At 29.3% G+C, this 22,449-nt stretch overlaps 1 long non-coding RNA gene across 2 annotated transcripts; it reads left to right on the top strand.

Annotated features, from left to right (window-relative positions):
- Nucleotides 1-1,129: 1,129 nt before the first annotated feature.
- Nucleotides 1,130-4,926, top strand: LOC147802081 (uncharacterized). Of its 2 annotated transcripts, none has more exons than XR_015429836.1 (3): nt 1,130-1,332; nt 4,556-4,734; nt 4,828-4,926. It is a non-coding gene; the product is annotated as an uncharacterized LOC147802081 (long non-coding RNA). The 2 variants fall into 2 exon arrangements; XR_015429835.1 differs by lacking the exon at nt 1,130-1,332 and adding an exon at nt 2,286-2,472.
- Nucleotides 4,927-22,449: the final 17,523 nt, after the last annotated feature.

Here is a 22,449-nt window from a genome sequence, read left to right as displayed (position 1 = left end):
TTTTTTTATATTTTATTACCGTCGTTGAACAGCCGACCCACTTTTGTGTTTACGACTACTAATGTTCAACTCCTTAGACTTGTAATTTTGAACCAATCGAGAAGACAAGGTAACTCCTGGATCAGTACCCTCAGCGGTATGATTTGTTATGGGAACATGAGGGATTTTGTGACTAGACAGATTTAACGTGCATCAGTCACCATTTGCTACACGGGGAGTCTTTGGCCGGCGGGGTTCGAACCCGTGTCCTCTCGGACATAGGCCCAGTCAGGCTATCACAGCCCTTCTGTAGTGATTTGTGTTAAATAATTTAACTTATTATTATAGTCAATTATCTAACTAGAGAAAAATAAGCAAGCCCATTTTTTTATATTATCGCATTAACCTAAATAAATACAGACTTTAATGCTACAAAATATAGGTTGTTCCGTAAGAACTGCCTCGATGTATATTTTTAGTACCCATGTACCTATGTCGGTCTGAAAACATCAAAACTTGGTTCACTGACGGAGGAAATATGGAGAGTTATAAAGCAATTATTAGAAATATCAAGTTTAATACCGATTTGAGACTTCTAATGGTGATATATATATATATATATTTTTAAAGGATTCTGAAAGTTTATAATAAAAACTTTTTTACGAAACACACTGCATGTTCTGGATGTTTTAAATCCTCGGATTTCGAATTCATAACAAACTTAAAATAATAATAATAAATCTAGCTCGACCTCTTCGTATTTCACTCAAGGAAAAAAGAAAAAGTAGAATCCTTGAATATTAATAAATAAAGTTTTTAATGTTATTTTAAATCATATAAGAAATGTTTTCAACTCGAAAAATTAACATATTTTAGTCTGTTTTTTTATTCGTTTTAATGCGATAAGGTAAAATGAAATTTAATTCATCGCCGTTAAAACCAGCATACAAACATTTTTTTCCCCCACTACCATATAAAATTTTTTTTTTCAAGCATCGTTAAATTTGATTGGTTAAAGAATCCAAGGCTTTGGCGAAGCGCTGTTATTGGAAATCTTAAATTTGTAGTCGCTCTGTCTGTACATCTGCCTTTATTTCAGTATTCCAGGTAGATACATTATAATTTTATTTTTGTAAATACAGTAGAACATCACTTCCGTTATTTTAAATTCATTAATTCCCAGGAGTCTTTATTGGCAATTTTATGCATTTACAATTAGTATTTCTCAGTTTCTGCTGCCATAAAGAAATAATTCATGAAATCTTTAAGTTAAAAAGCTCTCTTTTTATTGCTTTTTATATAGATTTGACCATATTATATGAGTAACAAATTGACTTTTTGTTATTTGATGACGTTAGTTCTTTGGCATAACTTAGCAAATCTACTATTTCAAATATTTGTTGTTTCTTGTGTTTTATTTATTTTTCTACTATGATGGTCTAAATTGAGTTTTACAACTGTTTACATTTTAAAATGTATTAATCTTATTTTAATATTATTTTACAACACTCAAATTGACAAATTAAAAAGGATACTTTTATAGTTTAACTACTTAGAATTGACCATTTAATTGGAGTAACAAATAATCATTTTGTTAGTTGTTTTGATTTTACATAGCATATCTGCAATTTTTGTTACTTCTTTAGTTTTTTATTCTTTCTATCTAATAATTTGCTGACCCTTGGCCTAAATTAAGTTTCAATATGGGTTACATTGTGAAAATGCAATGGGGACTTCATGATTTAATTTTAAGGTTATTTATTTTTGAGCTCAGTTTACCTGTTTATTATATAGTAAATATTCTATACATTTCTATATGGATTTCTTAAAAGATAAAATGTAATAATTTTTATTTTTAAATTTTTCTAAAATGTAGGTGTAATATCAGTATATTATATTTGAAATTTGGTTTAAGTATTCATACTTAACATTATATGAATATAAAAATTCCTATGCTATTAGTAGTTTTGATTTAAATTTGTGATTTGTAGTTGTGTACCTGTTATATTTAGTTGTATATTAATTAAAATTCATTATATTTTAATAATTCTTTACATCATAATTTTTTTTAAAAAAAAGGTTTTATATTACTTGTTTATGTTAAATATTGAAGGATTACAGCTGTTTTAAACCCTTAAATTTGTTAAATTTATTTTTCTTGCTTATTGTTTTTTAGTTATCACATGTTTGAAAAAGATTTATTATAGCTTGAAAATCTTTATTACAATATATATTATCAATTAGATACTAATTATAAAATGCTTTAAAAAAAGTTAATAGAATGTTTGATATTTCTCCAGGAAAAAGTTTCACTCTGGAGAAGAAAAAAAACATATATATTCTTGGGCAATGAGAAGATTTCCCTATCATGATCTGTGACTGAATAATCTCCAAAAATTTGCAACTTCCGGTCAGTGGTTTACAAGGTACTGGGCACATTACAGACGAGGACCAACTTGAAGGATATATATATCATAACCACCAATCAAGCCTGTATATCTTTTATTTTTAAATTGAGATTTTAAAATCCATAAATGCCTTGGTGATTGCAGTTTGCACGACAGGTTCTTGTGATATGGAAAAATTCCTGGAGAGGTTTCATTTATTATCCAGGGTTTTACTTTTTGCATCAAAAGCTGGTTTTGACACGACATGTCAGAAACCTGTCGAAAAGTATAATAAACTGTTTGTCGGAATGTGGCAAAAACCAGTGACAAGTTTCTTTTTTGTCATTGAAGATATTTTATTAAATATCCATCTACATAATTATTAAAATCATGTATAATATTGCATTGTAATTACTAATATAATTATTATTCATATTATACATCATGTATTAAAAATGTATCTAAAATAATTTATTCCCTTTCTTAATGACTAATGTACTATTTATATTTTAAGGTTATTATGTTTAATATATTATAACTATTAAGTTTATATTACAGATAATTACTATTGTTCTAATTGTTGAGTTGGTAGTTATCCATCTGAATATTGATGGTACAATTTAAGCATATTTCTTAGCTTTATTAAAACTAAAGTTGTCACTAATAATTGTCTAATCTCAACCTGTGAATGTTTTTTTTAATTCACAATATTTGTTGTTCATGCTCATAGTGTGCAGTGTGAAAAAAATAAACAGACCACACAGGTTGATTTTTGATTTAATGATCGGATCCTCACATTCTCTGACTCAGTCCTAATGGCTCGAAAGGGTAACCTCAAATATGGCAATCAATTAATGCAGATGACATTTTAAGGTACAAAATCAGACGGATTAAGATATGTCTCCCAAAGAATTCTGAAGAACTAAAATTTCTGACCCACCAATCAGGGAAAATGGTCCGAATAGTTTGATCTGGATAATAGTTCAAAATTTGTATCCCTTGATGTTAAATTTATATTTTGAATATTTCGCCATATCTGAAGAACTTTTTTAGTCTGATTGAAAAATTTTTTGCTTGCAATGATAAAGTTGGTTTATCCAATGATAATTATATGCAAAAAAAGTAACTTGCATATTTTATTTTATTTTGTTTAATAATATTTTCAAAAATTTTGAACTGTAAAGTACACAATTTTATATATTTTAAAGAATAATTTTGCCATGTAATCATTACATGATTAATATGTTTAAATCAATTTAATTTTTTTCAATCAATCAGTTATAATGCTTTATCAAGTTGCTAGCAATATTTAGTATAGTTATTAAAATAAATTTCCCAATACACCGGTGATTTCACTAGATTTGATTGAATTCCAGATCTTCAGGACCCAGTAATTCTAAATTTCTGTGTCCTTTTTTTGTTGTAGGTCACTTTTTAAAATTAAGCATCTCTACTTTAAAGATATGAATAAAATGTAAAAATTTTGAAAACTATGTGATAACTAATTTAGTAATAGTTCAACTAAGAATTTTAACAAGAAGCACTTTGCTAATCGTAAGATAAAACTAAATCTGTCCATTGCTTGTATGCAAAATAATTTAAAAATGAGTGTATAATATTTGGCAGCTTCAGCATAACTTAATATTAAAATACTGTATTCACACAAATTTAATCAAATAGATTATTTTCAATAAATTTTGGTTATCATATAGGTAATTCAAATGAAATATACTACTAATAAACTGCAAAAGATTTGAAGTGAAAATTAAAAATTTAACTGTAGCAACTGTTACATCTATTAAACTCTGACTTATTTTATTAGATCTGTGGGGAAGAAACAAAATTTACTCATATTTTTTTTAATTTCATAACTTCATTTATTAGACTTTGTTTTTTTTCAGTGACTGTACTCTGTGCTGAAAAAAAATCATAATTTTTCTAGTTGTAAATTAGATAAATTGCAATTTTGCAAATTCTTAGTCATAATTATTCAATAATTATTATCGATAATCAATCATTCTCTTCACCAAAACTTATGATTTTCGACAGTGATTGTCAAAACTAAAAGGGGGTTAATGTCAGAACAATTGAACATCCTAGTTGGTCACTTGTTATTTTCTATGTATATTTATTTATAATTACTTCACATTTATATTAGCTAATAATTATTTTCTTATCTAAACTTTTAGGTATCTGATATGACTGTTAAAAACTATGGTTAAATCTGGATAAAACAGTCAATTGTCAAATGTGTGCCAACTTTGACTTTAGTGGTTTGTCAGTTTTCTCCACTGTGACTAAACCTTGTCCTCTTTGCTTCAATTTTGATTTTTTTCCCAGGCATGAAAATTTACTTCATTTCGATGAAGTAAGTTGTCATGCCTTTACTCGAAAACATTGTTAAATACTCTTCTATGGATATTTAGTTGAAATTTTATAAAATTTTTTTATTCTCTTTCAGAGCATATTCTCAGTTAAATAGTTTGAAATGGCTTTTTTCAAAGTACACTGGATGATGAACACAGGTTCTGGATCTATTTATCCTTGTGGTATCGGTGCACAAGAGGATTCGAAAACAAGGTATTTTTCAGTTTGCTGGGCACAATAAATTTAATTATTTTATTTAATTTTTATGCGTTTTTATAAGTTGGAGGTCTACATTTTTCGCCAAAAATATTTGTTTATGCTGGTGTAATTATTTCTTCTTTTTTTTGCTGTTTACTTATATTTTGTGGCTTTTTTTTTAAACATGATATTTGCTTTGTAAGAGGAAGATATAATAATTTGTATTTATTAAACATTTCTATGTTTAAAATTTTTGTTTTTCTTTTAAATTATAGTTTTTGACTAAGTATTGTAAAATAATAAACATTTCATTCAAATTATTTGTTGTTGATGAAATTATTTTATTTAAAGTCTGTTTATTTTTATAGATTAGTTTTTAGTTTTCACATACAATTTATTTAATGGTTCTTTTGCTTTTCTTACATTGCTTCAGCCAAAAATGTTTAAATTTTGGCAAAAATTAATGATCAATTTAATAATTTATGCTCGCCATTTTAAAGTTTTTATAATATTTTTCTCAATGTTTTCTGTCCATTAAGTAAATAATTCTATTGTGTATTGAGTGCAAAATTTGCATGAAATACGAAATATTTTTAAGTCAAAATCTACCAACCTTTTTTTTAAACTCTTAATTATTAAAGATTGTTACTAATTGAAGATTATCTCAATTCACATTTCAATTTTATAGCTGATTTCTTTTATAGCCAGGCATGAGATTCATCTGACTTGTCCCTGGACAAAATTTCAAACTTTTTAAACTTTATAAAAAAATTCCTGAATTAAAAAAAAATTCTCTAGTATCTATTTTTCTTAATATTTCTTTTTCTACATTATTTTGTTTTACTTTACTATGTAATCCTATTTAATCATGATAATCTTTAGTTTGTTAGACTGTTAATGTGCACAAATTAAAGATAACTTTAAATAAGTATGTAAATAATGAAAATTAGTTTTACGTTTTCTTAAAATTATTTTTTCGCGAGTTGATATGTGTATTTTAGCTTTTTTTATTCTTTTCCCACTCTTATAACAAGCCTAGTTAGTGACTAGAATAAGCTATCTGATTGGAGGAAATAGTCACCCCTGGGTCGGGGAAGCCTGTTTTAGATACTTCAGACTTTTCCGTTGTCTAGTAGAACTTGGTCAGGCATAAATTATAGTATTGTAAGTTTTTAGTGTCACACCAAACGAGAAAAATTTAGTAGACCAATGGGACTACTATTCTTTTAGTGTTCCGAAAACTTAATGTGGCTTGGGAAAAAAATAGAACTTTTCATTTGCATAATTCATGTTATGGTACACATGTTATAAAATAAGAGACAGTTGCGTAGAATAAAAAACGGAAATTGGGACACATATAATGAAACTTCACTAGAATTTATTTGCATGAATAAATATTATTAAAAAAATTGAATTTAAAGTTGTCTGTTTTTAGATAAATGCAGTTTTCATTGACTTCTATCGACATAAAAAATTAAAACCATGCACATCAATAACATTACACTGGAATGCATCTTATACATAAATCGAAATTTCAGTTTTCTTTTTTTTTGCTAACAAATACTGTAACGTATCATAAGCTATATCAAGAACTATTCAGTTTTTCTTTTAAATAAAAACTTTATTAACAAACACAAACATTAAGAAATATGCGATACTCGTAACGGGATAGTGAAAACATCATAAACAACTAGAAAACCCGTAACGGGATATAAGGAAACTCAAATTCCACAATAAAACTAATCTAAAAAAAATCAACAACTCTCTCGTTCTAAATATTGACTTCTAATTTAATCGTCTGCTTTTATCTCTTTATGCGTTTACTTTATTTTAATTATGATTTTGCAAACCCATTATTTCTTTAATATTTTTAGACTTTACAATCGTCTGCTTTTATAAATTCTTTAATATTTTTAAACTTTACAACTCCTCTCCCCTTGGAAGAACTTTTCCATAGAAAACAGGGGAAAAGTTTATTATGAACTTTTTTGTGTCCTCTAAAACTTTAGGTTGAAACCAATGCATTATGTTATAATCAAAACATTTCACTTTTAAATTTAAATTTTCTAATTGTCAAATTAAATGCAAGATACAATTTTTACATTAGAAGTGATGTACAATAATTAACTTTAAAACTTAAAATTTCTAAATTATTTTTAGACTCTTGCAGTAAACATTAATAGACAATTCACTTGTAACTCAATTTTGATATCAAAGTAAAATATTCGAAATAAAATTAGAATGTAAATAAATATTATAATTTAACTTCACACAAAATAAATACAAATTAACATAACTATTTACATATATACAACAATATCTAAAAGCTGAAGCTAACCAGATTTTTTTTCAAAGTGCTTATTTTTTTTCTTGGTATCACTAGTTTTTTAAATCCAAACAATATACTTAAAATTTTTAAGCTTCACATAATTAGATTCTACTCAATCTTGTTAATATTTATGTGCATAAAAAATAACATATTTAAGAACACTAGCACTTTTCTCTACAAACAAATTCGCTTAACACCTATGTTTCATTTTCAATATAATCATTTTTAAACACTTTCTTAAATTAAACTTAACTGGTTCAATTTCAAAAACTTCAATACATTTTTATTTTATATTTCCACCTTAAAGCTTTAATTCAAATTTTAATAGCAACTGTTTTCTTTACGAGTTAATTTTTTAAAAAAAAGTAAGTCATACATATGAATAAAGAAATATGACTAATCTGAACAAAACATCACAACATACTGTTTACAGTTAAATAAGCAAGATTTGAAGCAAAGCAAAAGAATTAAAGAAATAGCCAAAAATATCTTATTAATTAAATAAAAATCACTTGAAGTGAAATAATTTATAAAACCTATCTTGAATACTATTTTAACTGTTTTAGTTTTATAGTTTAATAACAAAAACGTATATCTTAATTATCGTTTCACTTTACTACTATCGTTTGGCGATTTAAAGAGCATACTTTCATCATTATTTTTATTTTTACTCTTAAAACGTTAGCCAAATTTGGGGTAATTGGCGAATTTCGTAGTGCCATGATTTCTTTTGTTTTGTAGATGTCAATATTCTTTTACCAGTTTTTTTTCTCACCACAATTCTTTTCCTAAACTTCCAGTTCCACTGATTATTTTCTTGGCAAATTTTAATAACTCTGTGAAGCACACTAGATTTCTGTTTCTTGCACCGATGATTGAACTTTTCTTTCAATCTTACTTTATTAACACTGTAATTTTTCCAATATGGCACATATCTTTTGCACTTATACTTGGTCGCTTTGGTTCCATGATCAAAATTACATTTGTCTCTGAAAAGTTTCATCTTTACTTTTATCCGCAAAAACTTTTAAGTTTCCTTGAAATCGATTCTTGTTTTGTTTCAATCGTGCATCGATGAATTTGTGATCAAAATTATTTGGCGACCATTTTAGTTTAACTCTTTGGGTGACGCTAATTCTATCAAAGTTCTTTTTTCTTTTCATTTTGGCATTGATTTTTCGCCATTGGCTCCTTTTCTGGACACTTCCATTCATAACAAAGTTCTTATGAAAGATTTTTACTTGTTTAGCATCTGCTGGAGTTTTCTTTCTTGAACAAAATTGTTCATTCCTACGTGTCAAGTTAACCACTTTGGTTTCAATTTTATCTTTTGTACTATTTGATACTCTTTTGCTCGAAAATCTTTTCCGTTTCTCTATGACTAATGCTTTACTTCCCATTTTGTCACCAACAATCTCTGGCAAACTTTTGCTGCCTTTATTAGAATCAATCTCCATCATTTCTTCCATGACTGATGATTCAGTACTAACATGGTTTTTAGTAGATTTTATTTCCGAAATCCTTTTAATTCTTGCATTTCTTTCTTCTTTCTGGCAAACTTTTTTATTTTCAACCAAAATTATTTCACAATTTTTTGTCGAATATGTTTCTGCATATGATGTTTCTTTCTGGCACTTTGGCAGTGCTATTTCTTCTTCTACAATTTCTACCACAAAACTGACTCGATTGGCTTGGCAATCATCTTTTTCTTCATTTTTCAACTCAACTTTTTCTTGAATGACTTGATATTCCTTTTCTTCTACCACCTTTACTATCTCTATAGAAACTCCATCGAACAATTCATCTTTTGATACTGCACTTTTTATTTCTGTGTTTAGTACACATGGACTAATTTCCAATATCATATCTATTTCTGCTCCTACTATTTGGCTCTGTTCCTTCCGATCATCTATAAAAATATTTCTAACACTTTCCATAATGTTTTCGTCAAATTTTTCGAATTCCTTACGAAAATAAGTTTCATTTCTTTTTCTTTTATTCTCTTCAAAACTTGGAGAACTCCAATTTGACACTTTTTCAAAAATATTTTCTTCCCAATCTATAATCAACTTCTTATTTACTTTAGTAATTGGTTCCATTTCTTCAGGTACAACTATTGGTGGGACTATTGTTCTTTTGGAAGTCGATTGGCTTCTTTCAGAATTACTTTTGGCAACATTTCCAGACTTAGTGCCACTTAATTTACCGATATTAAGCCAACTAGATTCTGTGTCCTTCGAAGTAACTGTTGTTTCAATAAAAGAATTTGGTACTTTTCTGGAAACATTTGGCGATATATTTTTATAGTCGGATTTAGGATTGATATATTTCAGACTTCTATCATAATTCTCTTTTCTATAATCCAACTTATTCCGCAGAGTAGTACCAATATTTTGACTTGAAGGGCCACTTAATTGGGCACTAAGCCTTAATTTCTCGAGTTCAAATTGGCGTTCTTCTTGTTTTTGCCGTTCTTGGCGTAGTTTTTCTTTCTTTTCTTCTTGGCGTTTTCTTTCTTCTTTTTCTTCTTGGCGTTTTCTTTCTTCTCTTTCTTCTTGGCGTTTTCTTTCTTCTTTTTCTTCTTTTTCGATACGATTTTCTTTAATTGCTTCTAATATTTCTTTAACTAGATTCACTTCGTAATTTTCAGATTTTTTTATAAGATTTATCAACTCACATACTGTAACATTTTCAATAATAGTTTCGCCCACTTCCTTGCATAATTCTACCAAATCACACTTTTTTGCTCGTCCCAAGAACGCCATAAGGAATAATATTTGGAACACAATTCCTTTAAATCAAATGGTAAATCGATCCCACCGCTGCCACCAATTAAATATAGCTGTAACGTATCATAAGCTATATCAAGAACTATTCAGTTTTTCTTTTAAATAAAAACTTTATTAACAAACACAAACATTAAGAAATATGCGATACCCGTAACGGGATAGTGAAAACATCATAAACAACTAGAAAACCCGTAACGGGATATAAGGAAACTCAAATTCCACAATAAAACTAATCTAAAAAAAATCAACAACTCTCTCGTTCTAAATATTGACTTCTAATTTAATCGTCTGCTTTTATTTTAAGTTTATCTCTTTATGCGTTTACTTTATTTTAATTATGATTTTGCAAACCCATTATTTCTTTAATATTTTTAGACTTTACAATCGTCTGCTTTTATAAATTCTTTAATATTTTTAAACTTTACAATACATTGTCTAAAATAGTAAATATCATGTAAAGTAATTTTTATCAACAACATTAAGAATAATTATTATAAACATTAAGTATGCTTTTACCAGTGTTATAATGACAGTGAGGGGATACTTATCGATATTCCGTGAACCACTGAGAATATTTTACGTCAGCGGCGCAAACCGGCTGTGGATTGGAACCCGGGTTACCTCATTGGGAGGCAAGTTATATTCCATGATCCAAAACAGCTATTTGTTGATGAATTTTATTTATAACTGTCGTTGAACTGCCGACCCCATTTTTGAGTTTACGACTACTAATATTTAACTCCGTAGCCTCGTAAGTGTGAACCAAATCCAGAAGATAGTAGAACTCCTGGAATAAGCATCAGGGGAAATTTACCTTCGTGGAACTCTTTTTGATGGGAGTAATCCGCTTTTAGTTACATGGAGAAGAAAACCATGGAAACTTCTCACGGTTAGCCTGATGGCAAGGGCACTCTAACCTATGATTCGTCTACCACTGAGAATATTTTCCGTCAGTACTGCGTTCGGTACGAGTTGGATGTAGAATTCATTTCAGCCACCACTGATATTCGAACCCAATTCACCTCATTGGGAAGTGAGCGCTCTACCCCTTGAGCAACCACTACTCTTCATTGATGTGTTGTATAGATTAAATCTTTTAAATGGAAATATGATTTAAAAAATTTCTCTCGGGTACATACTCAAGTTTACCGATATAACGCCCTCTAACCGACATAACCCCGTCTTGCCGATGCCCTCTAAAATATCAAAATTTATTTTAAAGAAATCTACTAACGAGAAAGAGTTTTTGTAATTCTGATGAAGCAGGAAGTAAATTAAAAGAACAAGGAATAAAAGAAAAACGTCAAACGAAATTTGAACAGATTATATTTCATTCAATAAGAAGGCTTTAAAATTTGGAAATAAAGAACAATATTTAGAAAAATCGTGATCATCTGTTTCTAAAAAATGCTTTATGTTTTCAACAATACAATAAAAATGTGTTGAAAAATATATCTTTATTGTATGAAGTTCTGATTTAGGTCAGTATTTTTTTAAATGGTAAAGCGTTTCGCAACTTATTATAATATACTTCAAGAAAATCTAGATTTTAAAATATGTTTTGTAATATTTAGTTCAAACTTTTTTAGTTGGCGAATTTTGAATTGGCGACTTTCGTCCGGAAAATTCGAAATAACTATAATTAGGCGAAAATGATATTAGATTATAGCAACCCTAGGAAAACAAATTATTATTCTCTTTCGTCCAGTTGAGTAGTAAATTGTAAAAGCTTCGATAGTTTCTAGTTTAAAGATATTAAATCTCAGTTATTTCACGTGATAATTATGTGATTTATTACTGTAATCGTGGGAATTTCATAAAAATTTGATAATCAGTAAGTTTATAAATATGTTAAATCTCACAAATGATTAAGGCTTTTTCGAAATTCCATTTGCAAGGTTGGCTTTAAATTTCCGTTAAAACTGGCGATGCACTAGTAGGTAAGTTTCCATTTTCATTGATACAATTATCATAGATTTTTCTAATTGTTTATATATCTAAAATTTTTATTTTATTTTTATTTTATAACTGTTTAAGTTAATAATTGTATATGTTTATATCAATAGTTTTGATTGAAATTATAGTTCAAAATTAAATTACAATTCCTATTATTAAATTAAATGTTAAAAAATAATAAATATCGACTAAAAGTTATTTTTAGCATGGAAAAGAATTTTATGATAGTGATCAAAAAGTTTTCAATTAGCTTAAAAACTTCTCGAGATATGACGAAATAAGCAGAAAATAAACTTTACATTAAAATTCAAACATTGGACCTCTCTCTTGATTAAACTATGGGAATAATATTTCCCAAATTGTAACTATCCCTTACATTTGAGCTATGGTGGCTCAGGGGATAGAGAGCTTGTTTCCTAATGAGGTGACTCTGGTTCGATACCAACGATAGCTGGTCGGTTTGAATTCTGCACCCGACTCGCACTGACCACAGTGTTGACGTAAATTTGTCCTCAGTGGTAGACGGATCATGGGTGAAAGTCCCCTTGCTGTCAGGCTGGAATATTTTGTGGTTTTTCTCTCCCCATAACGTAAATGAGGGTTAGTTTTTTCAAAAAGTATTCCACGAAGGCAAATTTTTCCCTATACTTGATCCAGGAGATCCCTTGTCTTCCAGATTGGGTTCAAAATTACAAGGTTACGGAGTTGAACATTAGTAGCCGTAAAACCTAAATTGGGTCGGCAGTTCAACGACGTTATGTATAAAAAAAAATATCCCCAAAAATATCGGGATCAAATATCCGAATTTGCGGAAAAATTTGTTTATCCTAAGATATATTAATGTCCTAAGATGTCCAATATCCTAAGATATCCACCTCTTTTATTCTAAGATGCAAAAAATAAATGTTAGTAAAGATATAATATTTTTTATTATTTTATTTAATAATAGTTAAAAAATATTTTTAAAAGAAAAGAATACAAATTTTACATTATTTTTAAAAATAAAATTTTTCATAGCAGAATACAAAAATTATAGCGATATCGGTCGAGTAGATCCTGAAAAACTAAATTTTAAAAAACGTCGTATTTTTAAATTAGTTTTTCCAGGAACTATTCGACCGACTTTGTTCAACTTTTTTAATTTTACCCATCGCATCGAACGTTTATTTAGAGAAAGTATGTTATTTGTGTCTGGTTTCGTAACAAAAAATATCGTCTGCACGAATTCATTTGCATATTTAAGATTGAGATCCGAATTCATAAGTGACTAATAGTACGTTGAAATTTGATTATTGGATCAAAAGTTATTCAGGATGTTCACTTTTTTTGCCCTCGGTGCATGCTTTTCATATCATTTTTCAATTTTATGGAGCTAATCAATGCTCATACAGTCTCTGGCCAAATTATTAGACGCACTGTAATATTCTATGTAAAATCTTAATTATCAGGTGATACTCTATACAGCTTTGTTGTTTTCAAGCGACTGAAACCGGTTTGCACTTGTTTACGTTCGTGTAACAGTTGGTTAGCATTGTAATGCAATACGTTAAAAACAAATACAGAAAGGAAGTATATAAAAAAATCTCATGAATAAAACTCATTGCATGTATGTTTAAATATAAAAGTATTGCCTATACTACACTCGTGCAAAACATGTCATTATTAAAAAACTACAGTGTGTCTCATGATTTGGTCGAATTATTATTATTATATTAACATAATACGTGATATAATATTCTTTATTTATATAATATATCGTCTAGTTTATCCAATCGTTGAATTTATATTATATATCGTCTAATTTAATAAATACGATACAGGGACGTAAATAAGTGAAAACCGGTTTTAGTCATGTAAAAACAATAAAGCTGTATATAGTATCACTTGATAATTAAGATTTTATATAGAATCTTACAGTGCGTCTAATAATTTGGCCAGGGACTGTAAATAAAGTATCTGGAATTTTTAATTACTTTATTGAATAAAAATGAGTTTTTTTTTTTGAGGGAATGAGAAAAGATATGGAAAAAGTTAGTTAAATATTTAGGAGGAACTTGCTTTTAACCAATGTCCCCCACTCCCATGCTTGTGTTTCAGCGACAACTTAGTTTAATTATTTCTATGCTAATTTTATTAAATTTAGGAGAATGTCTCGTCTTTAATCCCTCTCTCCTGGATTTATTTATAAAAAATTGTAAAAACAAATTTGTTTTATAAGTAATCGTTGTAAAAAAAAAATTATTTTTCAGAAAATCGTTGTAAAAACAAATTAATAGAACCGAGCCGAAAAGGATACGAATATTAATTTACTGTTAATCTAGAGTTTGTTTTAATATAGTTAAACACGCAGTATGTTTTGAATAACTGACTTATGGAATATCCCTGATCATGTTATAATATCTAATATTCGAAACTATTCTTTGAAAATATTAAATCTATCAGGAAAGCCTTTTTGTTTTGTTACCATTTTGTTCTGAAACCTGATGAAAAAAAAAAACTAAACGTAATATAACTACAGTCTGACCTCTATTTAACGAAGTCTCTTAATCCCGATAATTAGTTCGTTACATGGAAAATTAGTTCCATAGAAAATCACCTGTTGAAATACTTAAACAGCACAAAACAGGTTTTAAATTCATGAACACTAGGCATAATTGAGATAACAATTGATACATCTTTATCTTTAGTAACTACTATTTATTATTTAAATCATAACCATAAAGGAAATCTGCAAAGAAGTTAAATTTATGTATAAAATTAAAGCTGCATTTTTTGCGAAAGTAATCTTAAACATTCATTACCACATGTTTTGTCTGTTTTTATCGTTTGAAATGCAAACAAAGGTTGAAAAAGATTTTACTAGTCTCTCTAAAAGTCAAATGGCTACGAGAAACAATTCAAGGTCATTTCCCCCATAAAATCCGTTAACAAGTTTAAAATGTTTTGAAATATTTCGGAGAATAGGGAAAGTTCATATCAAAGAAAAGTTCGTTATTCACTTCGCAATTTGGGAAGTTTTTTTTAGAATAAATTTCTAAAAAGTTCTTTGTTCCTCCAAAAGAAAAAAAAAATAGCATAATAGAGAAATTTGCAAAATGGAAGTTCGTTAAATAAAAGTCCGATTGTATATTAAGAAGAGAAAGAAACAATTTAACGAGTCTCTTTAAAGTAAAGAAACAATTTACTTTTAATGCTATCTACATTTGAATAATAAAAATGAATTATATACATTTTTTACTTGAAAAAAAAAGTTGTGTGTACAACTGTTCATTTAAAAAAGTAGCTAGTGTTGTATAATATAGGTTTCTTCATAAAATTTATTAAAACATTGGTCTAAATAAATTTTAATTTCTAGCACAAAACACACGTCTAGTTTTGAAAGTTGTAATCTATAATTCTATCATAGAAAGAAAAAATAAATAAGTTAAGCATTTAATAAATGAACTCTATTTTTATTTTAAAAAAACTTTAATGAAACACACGTTGAGTAAAAGTTCTTAAAAAACAGTTTGTAAATTTTTCAAAGAAAGAGAATTTTAAAAGAAATTTTGTTTAAAAGTTGTAAGATTGCTTCCCTTTTAAATTAGATTTGACGAGATGCATAAAAGTTCGAATTTTAAAATTAACATTTTAATCCTCTTTGCAACTACGATTGTAAACAAGATAGTACGTAGGTGCTTTCATTTTCTAATGAGTGACGTCTATATTGCGTCACTAACTCTCAGCGAATCGAAAACCCGTAAAGATCTTAATTTGCATTTTCTCTCTTAAATCTTTCGGATGTTCCGAGTTCTGAAAAAAAAATCTTTTTTCTTTTCAGTTGCTGCTAGAGTAATCCAAAGGAGTATGGATTCGTAGTTTTGTGGGAATAGTTTATCACCACTCAGATGAATTAGTTAGAGCCCCTAGCGGGGCTGATGCTAAGATAACCATCACGTATGAGTATGAGAATAGTTTATCCGTAGTTTTGTGGGAGTAGTTTATCCGTAATTTATCTTCCATTTGCAAGTAAGTAATCTTTTACTTTTCTCATATTTCCTGACTTTGTTGAATGCTTAAATAATTTTTCAGTTAAAGATTTATTTTTATTTCGGATTTTAAAAACGCGAGGATATACCTGAACATTTACTGAATTAGGATATTTTTTGGAAGTATTATATTAGTCGTTGAACAGCCGATTCAATTTTTAGTTTACTGCTTAAAGTTGACCTTAAAACTAAGACGAAAATAGAACGAATTTTTAAAAAAAATGCAGACAATTAGTTTCTGTTGACATCTAAATTTAATGCTGAAAATTCAATATTTTTTGGCTATTTTAACTATGGAATCTAAAGGCAGTTTATATTTTTTTAGACAAGTATGCGATTTTGTAAGTTGAAAGTTTTACTAGGCCGTGTACTGGGAAAGATAAATCCATGCTTTTAAATTTATTTATTAATTTTTTTTCGATATTGGGGATTTTACATTTAAAAACATCTATTTTTGGGTCGACTGTTAACGACGGTAATAAAATAAAATTAAATAATAAACGAACTAGAGTCGCAATGACTCATAGCGTTCGTCTTCCAATGAGATGAATCTGGTTCGAATCACAGTGATGTCTGGTCGATACGAATTCTGCATCCTGCTTGTACCGACCACAGTTCTGAAGTTAAATAGCCTCAGTGGTAGACAGATCACGGGCTAGATTCCCCTTGTCGTCAGACTAATCGTGGGAGGTTTTCGTGGTTTTCCTCTCCATATAACGCAAATGCGAGATCGGTCCATCAAAAGGTCCTCCACGAAGGCAAATTTTTTCTCCCATTACTCGATCCAGGAGTTCCCTTGTCTTCTGGATTGGGTTCAAAATTACAAGGCTACGGAGTTGAGCAACAGTAGTCGTAAACCCGAAAATTGGGTCGGGCTGTTCAACGACGGTTATAAAATAAAATAAAATCAAACGGGTATGAGTCGTGGTAGCTCGGGGGATAGAGCGTTTGCCTTCCAACGATTTGAGCCGGGTTCGAATCTCTGCCACGGCAGGCCAATACAAATTCCGCACGCAGCTCGCAAAGACCGCAGTGCTGACGTAAAATACCATCAGTGGTAGACGGATCCAGGGTTAGAGTCCCCTTGCCATCAGACTATCCATGGGAGGTTTTCGTGCTTTTCCTCTCCATGTAACGCAAATGCTGGTTAGGGGTCGTAAACCCAAAATTTGGGTCGGCTGTTCAACGCCGGCTGTAAAATAAAATAAAATAAACTAACTAGAGGCGTGATGGCTCAGGGGATAGAGCGTTCGCCTTCCAATGAGGTGAACAGAGTTCGAATTCCAGCGACAGTTGACCGATATGAATCCGCCTCCGGCTTTCCCCGACCACAGTGCTGACGCAAAAATATCCTCAGTAATAGACGGATTATGGATTAGAGTCCCCTTGCCGTAAGGCTAACCGTGGGAGTTTCTCGTGGTTTTCCTCCATGTAACGCAAATGCGTATTAGTTCCTTTAAAATGTCCTCCGCGAAGGTAAATTTCTCCCAATGCAAAGTAAAAAGTGGTCAAAATCAAGTAAAAAGTGGTCAAATCGGAACTGCCAAAAGGCTAGTTCTTTCTAAATCTTTCAATCATGTCACCTTTTTTAACAATACATCTCTAAATAACTAAAACAAATTTTGATTTCAAACTCCCCAGAATTGCTTAATATCATTAATATCTTATGAAATACTGCTGATTTGAGCTCAGAAATTATACAATTTATTTCTTTTTATCAAAAACAAAATTATTTGCTTGAAAATATCGCCTTGCAGAATGAGCTGTAGTAAGCAGCTCTGTGCTTTATAACCGGAAGTAGAGCAGGTCAAGAGCTCGAGATAGTTTGTTTCTTACATTTATATTGAAGATACCATCCCCTTACGTTAGTTTCGTACAAAATGTTTTTAATGAAAACAGACTTATTAAATAATCCCAAGAAGCTGAAGCACATTACCTGATTAAAAACTTCATTTGGTTCAAAAATACACAAATCAGAAGTAATAGTCGCATGTTCGGAGCTCACAAAAATTTGCGCCCATTTTCAGGACGTGAATGAGAAGTAATTTGAAATATAAAACATAAAGTTGCCAGCGAAAAGTAAAAAAATAAATGTGAAAAACAGAACTGAGGAAACCATGGTAGAGTTAGGAAAATAAGGAGGAAAACAGAGAACGGGTCCGTCCAGACATATTGTAAAAGGTCCGTTTTTGTAAAATTGTGAAAAAATTACTCGTAATTTGTGAATATAAAATAAACGTTAAATCACATTCTTTCAACCTGGGTCCTGCTTTTGTGAATTTTTGCATATAGGGTCCGTTATTGCAAAATAAAAACGTTTTCAAGCAGTTTTTAAATTGTGAAGGCATACAAGATTAGGCTCAACACTGTAAAATTATAATTAAAAAAATTAAATTTTAAAAAATAAAGAGCAATTGCAGCTACTCAATTAGTGATGCAACATATAAATATTTGGTATTTAGCCTATACTGCTGAACGCAGAATATTATTTTCGGACGAATAAAGGAAGAAACGTCTGCGGAAGACAAAATTTAGTTTGTTTACATCTGTCTTTCTTCCTGGGAAGGGTTTATTCGATTAACAAAACAATAATGAAGATGAACAAATTTGTGAAGGGTCCGATTAAAAGAAAAATCATTTTGTGAAGGGTCCGTTTTTATGAAACGATATTTTGTGAAGGGTCCGGTAACGGACCCAAATTTCTTCTAAACAGACCCCTGCAGAGCAAGAAAAACCGCAGTGACCGAGAGAGGCAACTCAGTTTAAAATGAATTTCTACGCTCTGTCAGTTCAAAGATCAGTTTTGTTTCTTCTCATTCACGTCTGGAAAGTCTTAAAAATGGGCACCAATTTTTGAGAAGCACGTCGACTATTATATTTCCAATTAATATATTTTTGATGCGAATGAAGTTTTCAATCAAGTAAATTTATCCCTTGTTTGTTGCTTGATCAAGGATTTAACTTTTAGGGAATTCAAATTATGGGACCTCAAGTTACGGGATTCAAATTATAGGGCACAGAATGTTGTTATGCAACATTGGGAATTATGAAACCACAAAAGGAATCTTCTGTTCAACATCAGGTCACGTATAATTTCTCACAGAGTAGCGAAAAGTTAGAGATTGTTATTAAGTTAGGTATCATGGCATTTAAGTTATGTTATATAAGTTGTTATAGTTTGATAAAAATTAAACGCTGACAAATGAAACGTTTTTTCTTTCATATATCATCATAGTATTAAAATATTTTTTTAAAATATCCTACATTTAACAGAAGCGGCATAAAAAATGCTATTGAAAATTCAAATAAATTTAATTAAAAATTTAATCATTAAGTCGACATAAAGCAGAAATGTCTCTGCTTTAAAGCAAAGATTTAGGTTTATCATACAGTCATTTAAAATTTTTTTAGAAACTTTTTTTTAAAATTAATTTTTTAAAAAAATTAAGAATTTTTTTTCCTTTTTATATACGTGCATGATAAACTTCCTTAGAACTCTATCATGAAAAATATTAATTCGACAGAAAATTCTACGATTTTTATATTTTATTTTGTAACCGTCGTTGAACAGTTTACGACTACTAATGTTCAACTCCGTAGCTTTGTACTTTTGAACCCAAACAATGGAACTCCTGGATTAAGTATTGGAAGAAATTTGCTTTCAACGGATGATTTTTTCGATGGAACTAACCCTCATTTGCGTTTCATGGAGAGTAAAACCACTAAAGACTCCCACGGTTGCCTTGACGTCAAGGGGACTCTAGTCTATACATGATAGTCTACCACTCAAGATATTTTACGTTAGCACTGTGGTAGGGGTGAGTCAGGTGCGGAATTCGTATCTATCAGCCACCGCTGGGATTTCAACCCTGTTCACCTCGTTGGGAGGCGAGTGCTCTGTCCCCTGAGCCTCCGCGACCCTTTATTGATGTGTATTGTATGCATAAATGCTTTCATGAGAAGCCGGGTACCCTGAACCGATCGAGTTATAAATTAAAATTTGACCAGGTACACGGAATCGGTCCGGTTACAAATAAAATTTTTACCGGTTACCCAGAACCAGTTCGGTAGAAGATTCGATTTTTTCCGCTACCCAACGATATTTCGGTACTCGGTATATCCCTTGAAAAAAAAGTTGCAATCATTTATATCTATGAAAGTTTGTCATTTTATAGCTTTGAAAGAACTTTGTACTTGAGTTCATTACTTAGATGATTTTCAAGTAAAAAAAAAATTAAAAATCGTTGGAATTACTTACTTAATTATGTGTTTTCACATCTACTAAATTTTGTTAAAATCGAAGGGGACGGATGAAACCTGATCTGACATGAAATGACAATATTTTGAATTGTTTATTGAAAATGGTCGCTAATGATCATTAAACTTTCCAAAGGTTTAGTTATTTATCAGGGTGTGTTACGTTTTGAAAAAGTGCTTAAAGATGCTTATTTTTTATTTACATTTTTTTAAAAGCCCTTAAAGGTTCTTTTTTATTCAGGGTTTGTAAAAAGTGTTTAATTTTTTATCTTTTAACAAAGGATTTTTTCTTTGCTGTGTTTTCATTGCCGCTCGAAATTACAAAAAATGCATGATTTTCGCAATGTTCACTGAAATATTTATCAGACACGAGTTGTTATTTATCATAGAAACTAAATTTAAAATAAATTATTATTTATTATAGAAACTAGTTTGATAAATTATTGTTTATTATAGAAACTAGTTTGATAAATTATTGTTTATTATCGAAACTAGTTTAAAATCAATTATTATTTATTATAGAAACTAGTTTAAAATGAATTATTATTTATTACTGAAACTAATTTAAAATAAATAATTATTTATTATAGAAACTAGTTTAATAAACTATTATTTATTTTCGAAAATAGTTTAAAATAAATTATTATTTATTATAGAAACTAGTTAGTTAGCTGAGTATGTGATGTTTGAAATCTTTTTGAGAAATCTTATGTGAAATTATTGTGAATTTTATTGATGTTATGTTATTAAATTAAGAACTTTAAACGATAGAAAAAAATAACTTTTATTGCAGCACAGATCCTAATTATGAATTTCTTTTCAGAAAGTGATTAAAAAAATTTTTGTGCTTAAAAAGTATTTAAAAGGTGTTTATTTTTTGTTGAAAAATCTGGCTACGCACTGTTTAAGTTAGGGACGTAAATTATTATTTAATCCGTAGTTTTAAATAAATCAAATATAAACCCTATTTAAACTAAAAAAAAAAATAGTTTGTCTTTTTAATTCTGTAAATTGATTTTTTGTTATATTTTGTGTTTTTATAAAGAAAAGAATAATCTCATAGTAAAACTTTTCCCTGAGATCAATCTTTTTTACAAGTGATGCAATAATGACAATTTGAGTAAAACTCAATGGTGCGTAAATAGGGAAACTGTTTATGGCAAAATAACAAAGCGGCCAAAGTTGAACTTACGATATATTTTGTTGGCGAGCAAATGTTTGAATAAGCGATGCATTTTATGGAGGACTCAATCTACATTGAATACGAAATGAAAATTACAGTCGAACCTCTATTTAACGAAGTTGCTAAATCCTGGTAAAAAATTCGTTATGTAGAAAATTCATTAAATAGAATAATCACCATTAGAAATACTTAAACAACACAAAACATGTTTTAAATTCATAAACACTATACAGAATTAAAATAACAATTGATACACCTTTATCGTGTAAATTATTATCCACTATCGAATTATTTCAAATGATTTCATCATGTGAAGGTTTGGTGATTTCTTCATCATTTCCGTCTTCATCTTCCTATTCCTCACAATTTATTGCTGTTTTGTTTTTGTTTTTTAAATTATCTAAAATATCCAATTCAATTAATGTTCCTGTGGTTGCAACTTCAGAATCAATAAAAAGAAAATCATTAATCAGTACAACATTGTTAATTTCGTGGTTTTCTCTTACCAGTACCTGCATTTTTTTAAAGTTCTTCTAAAGGAATGTCATCTTAGTCCTCCGCACTTTCCAAATTTTCCACTCTGACTAAGAATTCTTCTTTAGCAAAACTGTTATGAATAGTACGATCTGTAACATCATAGTTCCATGCTCTAAAAATTTTTGCTATGCTTTCTCTTAAATTGATTTTTCGTATATATTCCTGTATGAAATGCGAATAAAAGGAGAAAGGGACCTTACTGCTTTCTCTGAAAGTTAAGTGGCTGTGAAAATCAATTCAAGGTCATTTCCCCCATAAAATACGTTAATAAGTTTGAAATGTTCTGAAATATTTTGGGAAATAGGGAAAGCGGATCTTAAAGAAAAGTTCGTTAAATAGAAAACACTTCGCTATTTGGAAGTTATTTTGCGAAGAAATTTCCAAAATGTTCTTTGTTCCTCAAAAGAAAAAAATCACAAAATGGAGAAATTCCCAAAAT

The sequence above is a fragment of the Parasteatoda tepidariorum genome, chromosome 10 (genome assembly GCF_982258835.1).
Source record: "Parasteatoda tepidariorum strain Cologne lab strain chromosome 10, Ptep-v5.0, whole genome shotgun sequence".
Lineage (NCBI taxonomy): Eukaryota > Metazoa > Arthropoda > Arachnida > Araneae > Theridiidae > Parasteatoda > Parasteatoda tepidariorum.
Note: the sequence above shows the minus strand (reverse complement) of the source record. Positions and strands in the feature narration are given on the sequence as shown.